At 39.4% G+C, this 19,845-nt stretch overlaps 1 protein-coding gene across 12 annotated transcripts in view; it reads left to right on the forward strand.

The window, feature by feature from the left end:
• PPFIBP1 (PPFIA binding protein 1) overlaps positions 1 to 19,845 on the forward strand; it is a 176,225-nt gene that overhangs the window by 34,910 nt on the left and 121,470 nt on the right. The gene's annotated exons all lie outside the window — the stretch shown is intronic.

Genomic DNA, 19,845 nt, shown 5'->3' on the forward strand with positions numbered 1-19,845 from the left:
ACTTCCTCATGACAAATGTACTATATGTTCTTGGATAAAAGTTTAAATTCAGTTGATGCCCATCTTTTCAGAAAGGAAGTTTTGGCTTCTGGCTGTAATTTAGAAAGTGGACCTTAGGACTATTCCTGGAGATCTTCTGGCATTTCCAGATTTTGTAATACCTTTATTCTCTTAGCACTCCTTCTTTCCATGTCCATTACCTTTCTTTGTCCACCCCTAGTATTTTCAATCACTTTTTGAAAGTTACTGAGTTTGGGTCTACAAGAAGAGAAAGAAACTTGCATTTTTGTGGATGGCTGGGCCCTTCTGGCTTCCCTCCCTAGCTTAGGGACTCTGTGTCTAGCAGCCCTCAGAATGCATGATTCTTATTCATCCTTCAATATAATCATGCGTTAGTTCATGCCTGAGCCTCTGGGGCAGCTCTTGGATGTTAAATCCGCATCTGTCATATCTTAGTCTTTTTCATAACATGCATGCAAAATATTTTTACAGATGGTTATTTTCATCCATGTATTACTGATTTCTGTCAGCTTTATTTTTTTACCTTAATTTTTGAAACTCTTAAGTTACAAAAGCAATATGTGCTCATTGTAACATGCAAATAATATCATAGTATTAAAAAATGGAAACCTTCCCCTATTCTTTTCTCCACTGCTTTCCCATTCCTAATCTTCTGTAATTAACACAATTAAAAATTGTTTGAATATCCTCCCAGACATATACAACGTTCATACACATAGGTATGCATATCCGGAATGTTTTATTGGCTTACAAAAACGTTATCATACTGTCGTTTTACTTAGCAGCTTCCTTTTTCTTTGTCCAGTGTGTCATGAAACATCTTTCCGTATCTGTATACAGTTGACCCTTGAACAACATGGGTTTGAACTGCACAGGTCCACTTATACGTGAATTTTTTTCACTAAATACTACACTATTATACGGTGCACCATTGGTTGAATCCTTGGATGCGGAACTGCAGATACTGAGGGCTGAATGTAAGCTATATGCAGATTTTTAAATGCGCCGAGGATTAGTACCCCTAACCTCCCCTATGTCCGTGTTGCTCAAGGGTCAACTGTATGTAGCTCTCTCATGTTTTAATAATGACTGTGCAGTGTTCTGTTGGACAGATATGCTATATTTTTTATATTTACATGTTTTCCAATTATTCATTATCTCTGAAATGTTGCAATGCGCATCTAGGTACATAGATCATCTTTTATAGAGTCTTATGTGTTGTGAGGTAACAAGGTATGTTTGTTTGTTTATTTATTTATTTATTAAGCATCTTTATTGGAGTATAATTGCTTTACAATGTTGTATTAGTTTCTGCTGTATAACAAAGTGAATCAGCTATACGTATACATACATCCCCATATCCCCTCCCTCTTGCGTCTCCCTCCCACCCTCCCTATCCCACCCCTCTAGGTGGTCACAAAGTACCGAGCTGATCTCCCTGTGCTATGCAGTTGCTTCCTACTGGCTATCTATTTTACATTTGGTGGTATTTATATGTCTGTGCCACTGTCTCAGTTCGTCCCAGCTTACCCTTCCCCCTCCTCAGGTCCTCAAGTCCATTCTCTACGTATGCGTCTTTATTCCTGTCCTGCCCCTAGGTTCTTCAGAACCTTTTTTTTTTTTTTTTTTTTTTTTTTTAAGATTCCATATATATGTGCTAGCATACGGTATTTGTTTTTCTCTTTCTGACTTACTTCACTCTGTATGACAGACTCTAGGTCCATCCACCTCACTACAAATAACTTAATTTCGTTTCTTTTATGGCTGAATAATATTCCATTGTATATGTGTGCCACATCTTCTTTATCCATTCATCTGTCGATGGACACTTAGGTTGCTTCCATGTCCTGGCTATTGTAAATGGAGCTGCAGCGAACACTGTGGTACATGACTCTTTTTGAATTATGGTTTTCTCAGAGTATATGCCCAGTAGTGGGATTGCTGGGTCGTATGGTAGTTCTATTTTTAGTTTTTTAAGGAACCTCCATACTGTTCTCCATAGTGGCTGTATCAGTTTACATTCCCACCAACAGTGCAAGAGGGTTCCCTTTTCTCCACACCTTCTCCAGCATTTATTGTTTGTAGATTTTTTGATGATGGCCATTCTGACTGGTGTGAGGTGATACCTCATGGTAGTTTTGATTTGCATTTCTCTAATGACTGGTGTGTATATTTAAAGTGTTGGTAGATGCTGCTAAGCCTTCTTCAATAAAGTGTATTGATTTATACTCCCACCCATGATTTAATAGACTCTTTGAAGGACACCCAAGAAACTTGATAGTTGTGGATTCTAAGGAGAGGAACTGGTTTCTGGGGCATAGGAGAGAGGGATCGAGACTTAATTTTTAGAACAGGTCCTTTTGTACCTTTAGAATTTTGTGCTGTGGGCATACATCATCTATTCAGAGAAAAACAACAGCAGCCACATTATTGGATTTCCTCTTGTCCCACACCTTACAGGTATTGTGCCTCACCAGTCTTTTTAGTACTATTTGAAATAAAGGGTCTTTTTTTAATGTATATTTCTTTGATAATTGGAAAGGATGCTTTAGCTTCATTTTATTGAATTTTAATTAAAAATTTTTATTTAAAATTATGAATACATTCTCACTGTAAAAACAAATAACTCAAACATTGAAGATAAAGCCTTAATCTCCCCCATCCCTGCTCCTTTGTGGTGCTGCCACCCTTGCTGTTCTCCCCAGAGCTGCCAGGCTGCCAGTTGGAGTGTAACCTTGTAGGATTACTCTCTGCATTTAATATGTCATTTTGTTTTTTGTGCGTGTTTCTTTTAAACATAAAGGTACTTACAGAATATGTAGACCCCAAAGGTTTAGGCACTGGACCAGCGGGTGTGAACGCTGGGTCCCTTCCCTGTGTACGTGTGTGTGCTGTGTGGGACATTGAGAACTTACTGAACTTCGAACTTTTGATCTCCTTTCTTCTTCAAAACTTGAGATAATATATACAGTCCTCTGCATATAAGAACAAAGAATGAATATACTTTTACCTCCAAAATCATATTTAAGGATATTTGAAAGGAAGTCAAGTGTGTAGTTGAAAAATCTTTAACATTCACATGGCTCATTTCACAAAAATATAATTCTCTGAACTTAATTTATCATGATTTACCAAGCCTGGTTATATTTTCACTTTTTCTAGTTGATTTCTAGGAGTTGAATAGCAGGGAGATGAAGATACACTAAAGGTAAATTTTTGCAGGACTAACTTTTCCCTTTTGTACTAATCATACTTGTTTTTGCTTTCCTCCCAAAGTCTCCCAATTCTTCCACTTAGCCTTTGATGTGTGTCTGTCCTCTAATATTTTTGTATGGATGATACTTTCAAGTTCCTGCCAGAAAAATTCCAGGAAGACCCTTTTTATCTTGCCTTGCAGGTCTCTCTCAGCTCCCTCCCTCCTCCTGATCTGATCTTTGTTCCCACGATGTCTCTTCTTCATTCTCCCAGGACACCAATCTCTTCGGACCCCCCATCAAGGGTAGGTCTTCTCACTGAGGTCCCCCTATCACCCTAGAACCCTTTGTCTTCCTGTCTTATGCCACAACTGTCCTGTGACCTCCGCTTTCAGGCTGTAGGGCACTGGCAGGCAAAATGATGAATCCCTGTTCTCTTCAGCGGACAGATAGACAACAACCCTTTCATTATTCATATCCTGTTTGACTTCCTAACCCATTTCCTTCGATGACTATTACAATGGTTTTTCACAGTTTTCAAGTCTCAGTCCAGAGTCCTCACTCAGTCTCTAAGGATGACATCATCTCCTTTTTTAATTGAAAAGATCTAGGTCAGGGGTCGCGAACTAAACTGCCCACAGGGGCCATCGAAATTACTGAAATGAAAGAGGAGATGCGCAGGTGACAGCCGTGTCGCAGGAGGGGACGGCAGCAGTTGCCCTGTGGAAGCCTGGCCCGGTGTTGCCCATCTTCTCTTTTCTCTAGAAAAATCAAATGTCTGGTTTTCTAGGTGAAATCTCTACAAGTTTAAGTCATATTTTTTTGAAACTCTACAGAGGCCGGCAAAACAGATCTGACAGCTGCTCATCTTGACTTTTAAGCTTTGTTTTCTTTTTTCACCTTAACATATTTCTGTCTTTTCATTTACCTCCTTTTCTTTGTCTCCAGGGTCACTCGTTTTCTTTCTGTCTTGGGTGTTCAGTCGTTTCCTCCCCATCACCTTTGATCTGCATAAAGACCTTCAGAAGGTCCCCTTCCCTGAAGAACAAATAATTCTTCAGTGCTCTTGCCTATATCCCATCCTTTCTTTATTCTTTTATATTGAGTTTGTTGAACAAGGGGACTATATTCATTGCCTTTACTTACTCACTCCTTTAACTTTTCCCATCTGTCCTTTGTCTTCACGACTCCTCTGAAGCTCTTTCATTCCTTGGATCCTGCGATTTGTACTAACCTGAATATTCTTCTCTGAACACTACTTCTCCATCTGTTTTCACTTGCCCACCTTGCTACATCCTAAACATATTATTTCTCTGAGGTTTTCTTACTGGCCCTCTCTCTCCACTTTTCCCCTTGGTCCTGGTGGCCCACTGTGTGTGATCTCCCGGTCCATCAAATTCAGCACGTTCCAGTGGGATTTATTACATCACCTTTCTCCCACTCCCAGCTCTTTGAACTGACTTACATCGGTGTTAATGGCCCTGCTATTTTTCCCAGGCATTTAGGTTCAAAACTTTGGAGCTGTCTTTGAGTTCTTCTTCACCTCTTCTCTCATATTATATTACAATATATTTTCTCCATGCAAAATATAGCTGGTGTTTGTGCCTTCCTTTCTTTGACTTGACTGTGAATTTGGGTACAGGTGGTCTCTTCCCACCTCCTTGTGTCCATATGAATTTATATGAAACACAGCTCTGACCATGCCACTCAGTGGCTCAGAAAACCTCAACACCTCTCAGTTACTTACCCAACCTAGTCCAGTCTCCTGACCGCCACTCGTCAAAGGCTTTTGGGATCTAGCCACCTCTCTCTCTTTCCCTTCACACGTTGCACTCCATCCAACCAGAACTACTGCCATTCTCTGAACACCCTCCACACTTCAGCCCCCATGCTCCCGTTTCCTCTGTCTGAAACTCTCTTTCTCCTTGTTTCTTCCAACCCTTCCTGTGGTCTATTGAACTTCTATACATTGTTTAAACTTTCATCTTACACATCATCTCTTTTTTTTAAGTAGCCCCCCCCATAACGACCCTTAACTTTATTTTTCCCACCTGATTTTTTCCCTACCATTTCCTTTCCCCCCTCATGTTATATTATGCTCCATTACGTTCCAGATCATTAGTATACCTCTCTTTCCTCCTAATGGACTATAAACTTTTTTACAGACTGTGCCTTATTGTTAAATTTTCACTCCCTGCAGCACGTAGCCCAGTGGTAGGTACGGAATACATGTTTTAAATGAGAACTTTGGGGTTATTAATAATTAAAACATAGGCCATTGGATTTCCTCCCCCCCTGAAAGCCAGCAGATAAGAATTCGTGAAGTGTCTATGCTAAACATCAGGCTTGACACATGGCAGGCCCTTAGTCAAAGGAAACAAAAATTGCTGTCCCTCACTTGAATGCTTCCTAAACAGGCAAGAAGATTAGTTCTGTGGCAGTTCAAGGACAGCTGAGTCTGCCTGCTGTTTGCAAAATATGGAAGATACATTATCACACGGCAGGGGTGGTTTTTGTTCAGAAGTACCGCTATAGACAGAAATTGGCAAGAACTCAACAATTTAGTCACTTAGTTGGGGAAGAAATATGGGGGAACTTCAAGGTTGAGCTTTAGTTTTGAAAAGACTTTCACTTTTAATTAGGGATAATCATGACTTTTAAAAGATAATCATAACTTTTTTTTTTGAGAGCTTACTGTGTGCCAAGCTCTTTTTCTGAATGATCTCATGAATTCTCCCACAGTAGGTGTGAAGTATTGTCTCCATTTTACAGATAAGGACCCTGAAGCCCAGAGAAGTTAAGTAAGCTGGTTAAAGGCACACAGCTGGGATTCAGCTCAGCTGCTTGCTCTAGAGCCCCCTCCCCCCAACCTCTCTCATACTAGCAGAGGGAGTTGGGGAGAGAAGGAAAACCTCAGTCTGGAACATTTGTTTCCTATCCTTGTGATCTGAATACTACTTTATAAGCCCAGGGCTCAACTTCTGTTCCTGCTCCAAAGATAATGTTATAGCATCCTTAAAAATTGGCCCTCAGTTTGTTTTCCACATTACCGAATGTCACCAGAATGGACAAGCACTCTGGTTTTGTTCAGTATACCACGTGATATCTCTATTTCCCCCTCTATCTATCAACAAGGGACAGGAAAAAAATTAACCAACCTGAATTTTAGAAGTGAGCTGGAACATGTTAAGTTGCACCTGGGAATGCAGTCAGACTGTGGAATACCCTACAGGACAAACAACCCAGTTTCTTCAATAAATAGCTTGCAAGGGGAAAGAACAGAGATGAAGGCGGGAAACTGTAGATTAAAAATTCTTAGGAAAATTTCATAGGAAATCTCTGTAACTTCTCTCAGTTTTGTTATAAACCTAAAATGGCTCTTAAAAAATAGTCTTTAAAAAAATGAGGCAAAAAAAAATTCTTAACAAACCTATCAACCAACCTCCATGGTGGACCCTGAGGCGATCCTAATGCAAACAAAGAAAAACAATTTTTTTTTAAAATATGACTTTTATGAGACAATTGGAAATGTGATTGACTGGAAATGTGGTGGGCTTGAAATAGAAATTCCTCTTCCTAACAATAAGAGTTATTGCTAATTTTGGGGGGTGTGATAATAGTTTTATAGTTATAGTATCTTTTAGAGAGATATAGTATAATATTCATGGAAGAAATGTTAGCATTTCCGGGACTTGCTTCAAGGTAATATGGGAGTATGTGTGGGAGGAGTGTAGATGGAATAGGATTGGCCATGGGTTGTGATTGTTGAGGCTGGTGATGGGTGCATGGCACTCGTATTAATCTACTTAACGGTTGTATATCTTTGAAATTTTCTGTAATAAAGACTTGAGGGGAAAGTGAGCTGGTAAATTCAACTTATGGTACTATTTCTAAGTCTAAGAGGGTTGTTTAGCCTTCATGAGGTTTTATCCTGACTCAATATTCAGACCACGTAGAATCAGGCACTGATTCAAACCCAAGATAAAGTTTATGTCTCTTTGTCATCATGGAGAAATTCCAGATTTAAAAAAATTTAAGGGCATTGGAAAAATAGTAAAATTTGCCTTTCATGTAACTTCTGTTTATTCTTAAGAGAGGACACTGAACGGATCTGTAGTTGCTTCAAAAAGCCAAAGCCCATCCTCATATCCTGAGGGAGAGGCATTAGGGTCTGATGGGAAAGAGGAATCAGTTATGGCTGGTCAGGCAGCTAAGCACATGTAGCAAGAGTAGGATCAGAAGTTATTTTTTCATGTTTTCTGGGTCATAGAAAGGTTTTGGGTGTGGTGGGTTACGCAGCCTCCCGGAGCCAGCCTTCAGTGTCCCGTGCGTGGTTCCTAGCCTCTCATTCTCATTCCTCCCTCTCCAGGACCCCTCCCATCTCCCAGGCCCTTCCTTCCTAAAGTTCTTCAGTGGCTTTTGTTATCATGACTGGTTCTTTCAATGCTGGCACCCTTTTGTCTTTAGGTCTTCTCCCCTGGCACTTATCAAAACCCATCTTGTCAGTGGCCACTTACAAACTGATGAAGCTCAATCACAGATGAGCCCAGGGCTCTCTCCTGAACTCTCCAGACCTGTTTTCCCAACTACATTGTATGCATTCACCCTGTGGTTCCATGGGCATTGCAATCTCAGTGCAATCAAAATTTAATTTTCACCCCCCATCTCACACATACGCATAAACACACACACATATACATGCATACACTTTGTTTTATATTCTCTTCTGAATTCTGTCACCGCAAGTCAGAAACCATAGAGCCATCACTGGCTTCCGCTCCTTTGTGCCTTGATAAATCTAAAGCTTTTCTCAGCCTCCCTCTCGCCTCCGTTCTCTCTGCTAGTTCATACTTTTAGAAACCATAATTGCATCCCTTGCTTCCAAATTTGATATTATCTCCAGAGGGATCTTTTAAAAGTGAAATTTGGGGACTTCCTGGTGGTTCAGTGGTTAAGACTTCACCTTCCAGTGCAGGGGGTGCAGGTTCAATCCCTGGTCGGGGAGCTAAGATCCCACATGCTTCCCGGCCAGAAAACCAAAACATAATACAGAAGCAATATTGTAACAAATTCAGTAAAGACTTGAAAAAAAAAAAAAAGGTCCGCATCAAAAAAAAACTTAAAAAAAAAAAAAAAGTGAAATTTGATTGTTTTTCTCCTGTTTTAAACCTTCTGCAATTGTCTCTAAAACTTTCCGTTAGGGTACTGCTGTCACTAAATTTGTGAGCATCTCCTCCAGTCTATGTATATTTATTATAAAATAATATATACATTATTGCATGAATATTTTAGATATTGTAAACACACAAAAGTAGGAATTAAAAGGATATAAATGTTTTAAAAATAATTTTATATTTATCAATGGTACAAGAAAATAAATGCTCTCAGCTTTAAAAGTTTTTGGCTTTTTGTCATTATTGAAAAAGTTAATTTATAAGGTACATATAGATCCAAATGGGAGACATGCAGTGCTTACTACTTGTTCATTTTTAATCCACCAGCTCCAGAAAAGTTTGATTGAAATCAGCCAGTCAATTGCAATCTAGTGTAGTATTCTGAGGGGTTTAAGAACAGACCTTCTAGGGTTGAAGCCTAAGGTTAGAATCCTGTCTTGACTACTTACTAGATGAGATAATTTGCTAATCTGTGTCTCAGTTTTTGTATCTGTGAAATGAGGTAATAGTAGTCTCTCCATCAGGGATAGTGTTGAAGACTGAATGATTAACAGACATCAAGCACTGAGAACAGGGCCTGATCCATAAACAGTAAGCCCTCAATAAATGGTAGCTATTATTTTCTTCTTTAATGTTAATGAATTCTTTAAAAAAAATAATGGGAACATGCCACAGTTTCCTATTTTTAATAGGGCTTCAAAAATTAAAACTCTTAATTTTGTACATTTTAATGCCGATTAGAAAATTCTGTGTTCACGTTTTTAGAGAGTACAGATAGGACAGGTTTTATGGATGTGACATTATTTGGGCAAAAAGAAAACATAATGGAAATATTTTCAAACTTCTGTTTTCAAAATACATGTTCCTTTCAGAAACTTTTCTCGCTGTGAGAATGTCATCTTTACATTAGAGGGACTAGGGACCCTTTATGGGTTGTGTGATTTGAACAAGTTGTGTCCAATTCGCCAGTTTCTTGTGTCACTTGTGCTTGTGTTATTGGTATTATTATCCACCCATGGTTACTTTAAGCCATTTGTCCATTTTATGGTTAAATTATAGCGATAACATCATCCATCCATCCGTACACTTACCTGGGTACACTTACCTGTAATACCTTGCAGTCCTCAGAAGGACCCAAGGAATGAGGACTCCTCGTGGCTGTGGAACTCCCGGTCTTCCTTCAGAGACCTCTTGCATCCTGTGTGACCAGCTGGCACCTATCTGTACTGAGATAGAGTGCCAGTAGCAATCCATTCATGAAATGTAAGTAAACTTTGGTCTCCCTCGCAACAGAAATAGTTGCCGTGGCCGACCGTGTCATCTGGTCCAGCTGCTGAGGGTGCACATGCTGGTCCACGCCTCTGCTTTTGTACTCACTGCTCTCCCCAGGCCCCACATGCTCCTCCTCACTTCAGTTATTCCAGTGTATATTATATACATTTTATATAGCGACAGAGGGTAAATATCTCGGGTCCTGTTGTCTTCAGTTAAAAGTATATCACACTGTTTTGTTTCTTCATGGTCTTCATTATGACAACCTGAGTGGTTTCTTAATTTTATTATTTTGACATGCCAATATTAATTAAACCATTTACTATCCCTCTAAAAATAGATATTCAGGTATTTCCAGTTACTTATTATTTAGAATTCTGTATTGAACACCTTTGTGTATATTAAATTTTGTTTTAGGCAAATTATTTCCTAAGATCAATGCATTGGAGTGGAATTACTAAGTCTTACTGCAGTAGAGCATTAATGCTTTCCTCAAGTATGAAAGAATTAAATCCATTGCCACTAGCCGTGAATGACCAGCAGTTTCACTACAACATTGAAACTATGAATGTTAGGATTTTTTGTTTTGGTATAAGTAAAATGGTAACTCAGGGCTGCTTAATATGCATTTTTGGTTACCATTTTGAATGAAAATTTCCCCATGTTTTAATTTATATAATATTTTTCTCCTAGGAGATTGGGGCTTAGATTTATTTTCCTTAAAAGTATAAACACTTAAATAAAGTTGTATTTTATATACTCTGTAGTAATCATTTCCTTTATCCAGTATGGCCTTTCTATTAGCATCTCTAATAAAAGGATACCTGTAATATTATTCTGCCCATTTGTTGGATGAGGAAACTTGAGGCTTAGGTTAAATAACTTGACCAAAATCATATACGTGAAAAGCTATGGATCTGGAATTAAATTAAAACACAGGCTGATCTATTCCAAATTCTACACTTTCATTCCTCATGCTCTGCTCTCTTTGACAGAAATAATACATGCTCTTTAATGTAAAATTATAAAATACAGATAAGCAAAAAGGAAAATAAAATCACATTCATTTGAAATTCTATCACTGTCAGCATGCTGGTCTATGATAGCATATCTCAGAGGAGGAAAGAAGACTATCACAGACAGACCCTGGGAGTAGGAGAGGTTTTGAAAAAACATGGGTACACTTGTCCGTTCATTTGCCACTTCACCTGCCCCCCCTGCCCATTTCTGTCTATTGAAAGATATGTGACTGGTAGTAGACTTCTGCAGGGTCAGTGATGAAGAGGAAGAAGGAAGTATTGAAAACCATAGGTGGTTATCCTTCCTGATTTTTTACCTTATGTACATGTATATTTACAAAAATCAATTAATATATCATGAACATCCTTCTGTGTCATTAACCATTGGTAACCACACCCTTCTAAACCTTGGCCTGCTTAATATTCTGTCTAATGGGTGTGCTTCAGTGTAGCTATTGCTAGACACAATTAGATTGTTTCTATTTTTTCTTGTAAATAACATTGTGAAAATTAGGTACAAAAATCCTTGCCCACTTCTCCAAGCATTTAGTTTAGCTTAGTTAATGTGGAGTGCTGGGTCAAAGGCTATTACACTTTTAGGGCTTATGATAACCAGGGCCAGTTGCCAGGATACCCTTGAAAAAGCCATCTACCAATTTGGCCCCCATTAAAATGAGAAAGAAGAAAGGGGAGGAAAAGAAAGAGAGCAAACAATTTCTTGATAGCACGAAGAGGATAAGAAAAGCTAGGGTGTCAGCCTTGGATGGTATGATTTGAAAGAAATGGCGTTGCCTTTTTTTGGGATAGAACCTTTCATGATAGAGGTGAGCTGCATTTTGTCCCTTGTATTTTTTTTCTTATTGAAGGTTAGGGGTACATGAGGAGTGGAACATTAAATGTTTCATCCTGTATCCTTTTTTATAATTGCTATGGATTCTCTTTTGAGATTTAGAAAATTTATAGGTCATTGTGTCTTTCTGAATATGAAAGCTGAAAATCAAATAGGTATTTTAACTGCTGTTTTTCTAAATGAATACATCTTATTCTAGTTTAAATAAGTCTGTAAAGCTCCAGGTCTTATACTGGTTGACAGGATTTTTAATGGGAGGTAGCTGAGTTGGACCTATCTTAGGCAGGAAACTCTCAGCTTTGGATATACTTGGACACTTCTTTATTATAAGATGGTCTTGTATTTTGAATGTATATATATAAGCCTATATATATATTCAATTCCTTATATTTCAGGAGCGCAATTCTTAGGAAATAAGTCAGTGAACCCACCAATCCATTTCTTTCTAAACACACATGATGCAGAGATCATGGGCCTAGTCTGACGATGAAAACACACCTATTCCATGTGGGGCAGTTTAACGGGAAGAGTCCTTACTGCTGAGTCAGCAGTGATAGAGTTCATAATGGGTCAGCCCACTTTCCAGAGCTTTGATGACCTCACTGGGTATGTTGGTTCACAGAGTTCTACTGGCATGATAAAGTGTTATATACCAGTGAGCTGAAGTCATTGTTTTTATTGAAACAATCACTATACAAATTTAACACTAGTTCAGAATGCTCTTTCAGAATGCTGTGGGATCCAAGTGGTTTGATCTCATATTTTTTGAGTGATATTTGCAGTAACACATTAATGATAGAGGAGGAAGGACTTGAATCTATAGGATTTCTTGGGTATGGACACCAGAGTTTTAGGGGTAGTGCAGTTGTTTTTCCTATATTTTCATAAGGGACAGAACATTTATAGAATATTTTTCCCTCTGAGGACATGACTGACTGTAGTCAGCAGTCTCTGATTTCTACCAAACTACCCCTGTGCTTTAAGTGTGCAAATAATGGGAACATCTACTCTAAAATTCTTGCCCCCAAATGAATTGAAATCCACTGTTTAAATATGAGGTAAATTTTACATTATGGTTCGTGATATTTTTCATATGAAGTTTTAATATGTTGTTATGTAAGATTTTCACTGTGGTCCATGATATTTGTCATAAAAAAATGAAGTTTAAAGTATTTGTTACAGAGGAAAACCGGTGTGCCCAGAAGCTGAGCTGTGTTCATTCTCTCACCTCCACTCCCAGCGTACTGCCCCACAACACGTGCAGTCGTGCATATATTTATTTTTACTTAAAACTTTATGGCAGACTTTAATCACTTCAATCAATTCAGTAAAAAGTGCAAAGAATAACAACTTTTGAATTCCAAATTTTCTTAGGATCTTTGAATTAGAATCTTTTTAGGAAATAAAAAATAATTTGCCAATATTGGCAAAGCTGGGCATAAAACTTTAGAATTTAAAAAAAGGCAAGCTGTTACTAAACAACACAAATATGATTGTGAAACATGTTAATTTAAAAACATGTGGCCCTTTGACAGATGAATGGATAAAGAAGATGTGGCACATATATACAATGGAATATTACTCAGCCATAAAAAGAAACAAAATTGAATTATTTGTAGTGAGGTGGATGGACGTAGAGTCTGTCATACAGAGTGAAGTAAGTCAGAAAGAGAAAAATGAATACCGTATGCTAACACATATATGGAATCTAAAAAAAAAAAATGGTTCTGAAGAACCTAGGGGCAGGACAGGAATAAAGACGCAGACATTGAGAATGGACCTGAGGACACGGGGAGGGGGAAGGGTAAGCTGGGACGAACTGAGAGAGTGGCATAGACATATATGCACTACCAAATGTAAAATAGATAGCTAGTGGGAAGCAGCTGCATAGCACAGGGAGATCAGCTCAGTGCTTTGTGACCACCTAGAGGGGTGGGATAGGGAGGGTGGGAGGGAGGGAGATGCAAGAGGGAAGAGATATGGGGACATATGTATATGTATAACTGATTCACTTTGTTATAAAGCAGAAACTAACACACCATTGTAAAGCAATTATACTCCAATGAAGATGTTAAAAATAAATAAATAAAAACATGTGGCCCTTATTTGATGTAATATGTCAGTAGACATTGTGAATACTAAAATTTTGCAACCTCGAGGGAAATTTGACTATTGAATTTGATTTTGACACGGAAAGTGGGATCACTGAGTACTTTGGGACCTCAGAGATTATCAGGTTGTTCATTCAGCTGGTGTTTACAGCATGGTGCTTAGTACTGTGAGAACACACAAAAAACTGGACGCTTAACCTTTTTAACACTGAAGGGATTAGTCCGAAGCCCTTTGTCCAGCCTCAGATTTTCAAATATACATAATGTATAATTTCTTCAACTCTTTAACTTCTGTTTTGGTTTTTTTTTGGCTAAGAGTCATCACTTTCTTGTACTGCTTCACTTGATCTTTACTTCTATCACTAGTCCTAGCCGTTAGCTTTTTGTCTGACCATCCCACAAAGAAATAAGTTTTCAGTCTGTTCATATGAGTTACTGGATGGGCAGAAAACAAAGCCGTGTTGGAATACAGATGTTTATGGTTGGCTGGGCCCCATGTCACTAGCCAAACAGCCCAAGTTTTTAATTTAAATTTGCTTCTCGGCTAAACTAGCCTTACTTGTCAGGGACCTTGAACCTACAATTTGAAAATGCCAAGGGTCTATTTGAAAGAGTCTATTCTTTGATAACAAAATCTCATTGAGGAGGCAAAACATACTTTGGGAATATTTAAACAGTGGAAATCAATGTGTGATTAGATGCCCAAATGAATGAATGGGTCGAAACATGAAACGCTGTTGGCAGTGAGAGACGGGAACACTACATGGGGGCATAATATGAAAGGCTTTATTATTTGAACAAGACCTGAGAACTGGCTACAAATATGGTGTGGGGCATGGTTAGGCATCAACCTGATTTATTTGATTGTAACTCCTACACACCCTATTTCCGGTCAAAGGGAGCCAGGATTTTGGACCCAGCACTATCTGGCTTTGAAGTTTATGATGTAAACCTTTATCCTATATGGTTACCCCTACAACTTTATGCACTCAACCACTCTATAAGGTTCCCTCCTTCCTTCAAGGTCCGACTCAGTGATGGCCTCTCTCTAACATCTTTTTTTTTTTTTAATATTTTTCCTTTTATTTATTTTTTTTTGGTGGGGGGTTAGTTTATTTTATTTATTTTTGGCCACGTTGGGTCTTTGTTGCTGCACATGGGCTTTCTCTGGTTGCAGCGAGCGGGGGCTTCTCTTCGTTGCAGCGCGCGGGCTTCTCACTGCAGTGGCTTCTCTTGTTGCGGAGCACGGGCTCTAGGCACGCAGGCTTCAGTAGTTGTGGCTCGTGGGCTCTCGAGCGCAGGCTCAGTAATTGTGGCGCACGGGCTTAGTTGCTCTGCGGCATGTGGGATCTTCCTGCACCAGGGCCTGAACCCGTGTCCCCTGCATTGGCAGGCGGATTCTCAACCACTATGCCACCAGGGAAGCCCTCTAACATCTTTTTAGATCCCCTGATCTGGGTCCTGTAGCACTTTGAACCTTTAATATACATCTTTAGTTTAGTCCATTATGTACTCGTTTCCCCTCCTGGATTGTGAAGATCCAACCCTCATAGGAAATAGAAATTATATTCCACAATATTTAACACAGAGATTTGGCCTGTACACTGGATGCGATGTTGGCAGTAGAAGTGCAAAAAGGGGAGTCTGGATCGAGTATGGCCTCAGAAGCAGGAGTAGATGGGATGAAGCATGAGTAGACATGATTTGTTGGAGAAAGAACAGGCCATCCAGTTTACATGAAAGAACAAAAACAGGAGTAAGATTGGAAAAGTAAGTAAGGGATAAAATGAGGAGGGTCTTAAATGTCAAACTCAAGGATTTGGACTTTGCAGATATGGGAACCAATCAAAAACTAGCCTAAGAAGATGGCTATGATCATCTCTATCTAAGTATGAAGTTGGTGATGAGTAATTTAGTGGTATATTTAGATCATATAAACCTATCTTTCAGTACAAAAGAGCACTGGCTCACATTTAGGTGACACGTTTCCCCCAGGCATCCTGGAGAATTTCTGGATGTGGTGGGGATGACTCAGCAAGGGGATGTCTTCCTGAACCGTGTAGTGGTTGATAATCTGGCTAGGGCTCTCTTGCTGCAGATATGAAGAGTAGTCATTCCATAATTTCTGTTGATGCTCCCTCAGCCTTTTCCGAAATGGCAAAATGGTGGCGGGACTTCCCTTGTGGCACAGTGGTTAAGAATCCACCTGCCAATGCAGGGGACACGGGTTCGAGCCCTGGTCTGGGAAGATCCCACATGCCGCAGAACAGCTAAGCCCATGAGCCACAACTACTGAGCCTGCGCTCTAGAGCCCGCAAGCCACAACTACTGAGCCTGTGTGCCACAACTACTGAAGCCTGCACGCCTAGAGCCCGTGCTGCCCACCAAGAAAAGCCACTGCAATGAGAAGCCCGCACACCGCAAAGAGTAGCCTCCGATCGCCACAACTAGAGAAAGCCCGTGCGCAGCAACGAAGACCCAACGCAGCGAAAAATAAATAAATAAATTTATTTTGAAAAAAATGGTGGAGGATAAGAAGCAATGGGAACAAATTTGGAAGTCTTAGGGTCCCGCTGGTTAAGTCTTTATCCTGAAGGCTTTCTGAAGGGCCTGAACTGCCCTTTCTGGAGAGGCCTTGTTTACCAAGGGAAAGATAGACATTGGTCAGTTTGTTTGAGTCTTTGATTACTCCTGGTAAAAAATAGAGTATTGTAGGCTTTTATATTCCCAATACCCTAAGATTAGCTCTAATCTTAGAATCAGAAGGGTCTTAAGAGTCTATGGAACTCCAGTTATATTATTATTTTAGGTATCTTATCCTAAACCATGCAGAGGTGTACTTTACTGTACTTACCTAACATTTCTAACGAACAAACCTTTTGAGATTTCCTTTTATTATCTGTGACTTTTATGAAATTAAAATTATTATCAATACAGCACAGAGAGTAATAATACCAGCACGGGACCCAGGTTGCCTGAGTTCTGATCCCAGTTTTTCCATGTAACGGAAATGTGACCTTGGGCAAGTTAATTTAACCCCTCTCCCCCAGTTTCCTCATCTGTTTCATGGGGATAATCATTCACTTCCCTCTGTTTTTGCCAGAATTAAATGAATGAATTTGTTGTTCATTTGCTAAAAGTAAAGCCGTTAGAATAGTGTCTGGTTCACAAGTTCCCAATACCTATGACTTGTTGTGTTGTAAATGAGAAAAAGCAGTCAAAGGTGAAGTGACTTAGGTAGTTACCCAGCGAGATGACTACACCAGGATTAGTGTTCCTCATTTCAGGATTTAGTCCACTGAAATAGCTGTTTCCTAGACCAGAGGTCAGCAAACTTTTTCTTAAAGGGCCAGATCAGATAACAAATGTTTTATACTCTGCAGACCTTACCGTCTCTGTTGCTACTACTCAACTCTGTCACTGTGTCTTGCAAAAGCAGCCATAGATGACATGTAAACAAATGGGCCTGGATGTGTTCCAATAAAACTTTATAAAAACAGGTGGCAGACCGTATTTGCCCTGCATACAGACTCCTGCTTTTAGACACTTAAGTCTAACCTGAATAGAAACTTCGGATTCCATTTAGTTGTAAAATATGAAATATGGCATTATTATAGTAAACAGTAACTTCACTTCCTAACGATTATTAGTCTAACATGTTACTCTCAGTTATGATGGTCATGCTTTACGAAATCAAAGGGATTGAAAAAATAAATAGTAGTAATAAATGTGTTTTCCATCTCAAAGGGATATATAGAAGTCACTTATTTAGTGGTTTGGAGAATTTTCTTGGTATTTGAAATCTGAGATTTGGGAAGGATGTTAAGGGTTTGTTTTATTAAATGGATGCAAATACAGGCAGGGTTTTGTTTTTTTGTTTTTTGTAACCTCTGTATAGGAAAGGTTTGTGAGTCATATAAAAAGTTGTTTGTAATTATCCTTGTCATTACACTAAGGGTTTTTCTGCTGGAAATGTTGTTTGCATGGGTTCAGATTTTTTTATGGCTTACTTTTCAGTTTAATAATGTGTTCTTGTTTTTAAATTAAACTTGTCAGTGAGCCTTTTTGTGAGTGGCTGACTGTTGGTTAGTTCATATTTATAGCTTATGTCTGTTTCTAAGGAAATGACTAAAGTCTCTTGAATTCGATCAAAACTGTATCACAAAGGATATCTTTGACTTATTTAAACAAGGCTCACAATGGAAACTCAAAAAATCTAGTGGTTCATGTTTATAAATGTTTTTATGTATTCAGTCCTGGTTAGGCCAAATAATTGGAGTTCTGTGCTGAGGGAGGGATTGAATATACCCATTGCCTCTTAGTGAACCTGAATTCCTCTGGAGCAAGTTCAGGCAATACTTTCTTATAATACGCTTAAAAAAAAATTGTTTTCTAATTTTACATGTTGCTTTGAAGTGGGCCTTATAGAACAAAGGTATATTTTTTTCTTCTCCTTAAACTGTTTCACTGATATTTCTCCTTCCTCATTCCTATTCAAGGCCCTGGCATATGTAAAGCATCTAAACTTTGCACATGTAATTTCTAGCAAGGACGCTGATGGGGATGGGGCAGGGCCTGGAGAAGTGACTGACTCACAGAAATCTCTGCGTCTGGCTCCCTGCTGGAGCCCCTTGTCTCCCCACCTCTGCAGTATTCACAGACCCTCCCCACCCTAGTCTCATGCCCTCACTGTGGGTTCAGTCCTTGTCACAGTGTAGGGGCCCTCCTTCTGTCCTTTGTTCCAGGGCAGTGGCTGGCAAGGAAGAGAAGGCCTGGCTCATGCCTGCTCAGACACAGGCTGACCTGTGCTCTGGGACCCAGGCTGGAACTCACATTTTCCCATAAAGGCTCTGTTAGAGATGGTGGTTGGATTTTGGTGTGATTATGTTTCTAGATCAGCTACGTTATAAGCTCACTGGGATTTCTGCCCTAGCTTTTTTAATGTAATCACTGTTTAGTTTGCACCCTGTTATAAGCAGCTCAAGGAACCAATTCTCCAACTAAATCTTGGATCAAAGTATAAAACAGATAAAGGTGAAATTGCTCTGCCTGCTACCACACATCCACTCAGCCTCGCCTCTGTTCTCAGAAGCACCTGTGGGGCAGGGTTCCTAGACACTCACTTCGAAAACTGCTGATTAATATACCTGTTTACTGTTGAAGCACACACTAGTCTTAAAATCAGGCTTGCTTATGTATGCATTATTAATTGCTTAAAATTTACCTGGATTGGTGTGTATATAGGGTCATATATGAAGTCAGCTTTAGCGGAGGCTGAATGGACAGAATCTTACTTGAGCTGAGAAATTCCTTCAAGACAACCTCTATCCACCATTCGTGCCCAAATTCTATTTTAGTAACACATTTTATTTCAATGTTAAGCACCTGCCTCTTCTGAAGCTCTTTTTTTTTTTTTTTTTAAATGAAAATGTTCTCAAGAACCATATCCATTAAGCTGTTGGAATTTTGGAGCTGATCCTATCGCTTCTCTGCTTAATTAAACATGTGAGGTCACTGGCTCCTCAAAAGGGCAGAGAGAAAGAAACAGCTACACTCCTACCTCATAATTTTGTCTAGAACTGGCCCTGATCATATATACATTTGAAAAGCACATGTGAGGTAATGTCTCTAGTATTTAACTTGGAGACACTCAGCTTTCTCATTTGGATGGAGGTAGTTATGAGGTATTGGAACTTTTACTATTCCTAAGCATTCCTTCACGACCAAAATATATGGTAGTACTGTAATGGTGAGGATATTCATGCCCAAATATATACTACTGGGAATTTTTTCTAAGTATACATTATTTAAAAGAAATACAGGGGCTTCCCTGATGGCACAGTGGTTAAGAATCCGCCTGCCAATGCAGGGGACACGGGTTTGATATCTGGCCCAGGAAGATCCCACATGCCGTGGAGCAACTAAGCCTGTGCGCCACAACTACTGAGCCTGTGCTCTAGAGCCCGCGAGCCACGACTACTGAGCCCGTGTGCCACAACTACTGAGCCCGTGTGCCACAACTACTGAATCCCACACGCCTAGAGCCCGTGCTCTGCAACAAGAGAAGCCACGACAACGAGAAGCCCATGCACCACAATCAAGAGTAGCTCCTGCTAGCCACAACTAGAGAAAGCCTGTGCACAGCAAGGAAGACCCAACACAACCAAAAATAAAAACAAATAAATAAATTTATTTTAAAAAACA

The sequence above is a fragment of the Balaenoptera ricei genome, chromosome 10 (assembly GCF_028023285.1).
Source record: "Balaenoptera ricei isolate mBalRic1 chromosome 10, mBalRic1.hap2, whole genome shotgun sequence".
NCBI lineage: Eukaryota > Metazoa > Chordata > Mammalia > Artiodactyla > Balaenopteridae > Balaenoptera > Balaenoptera ricei.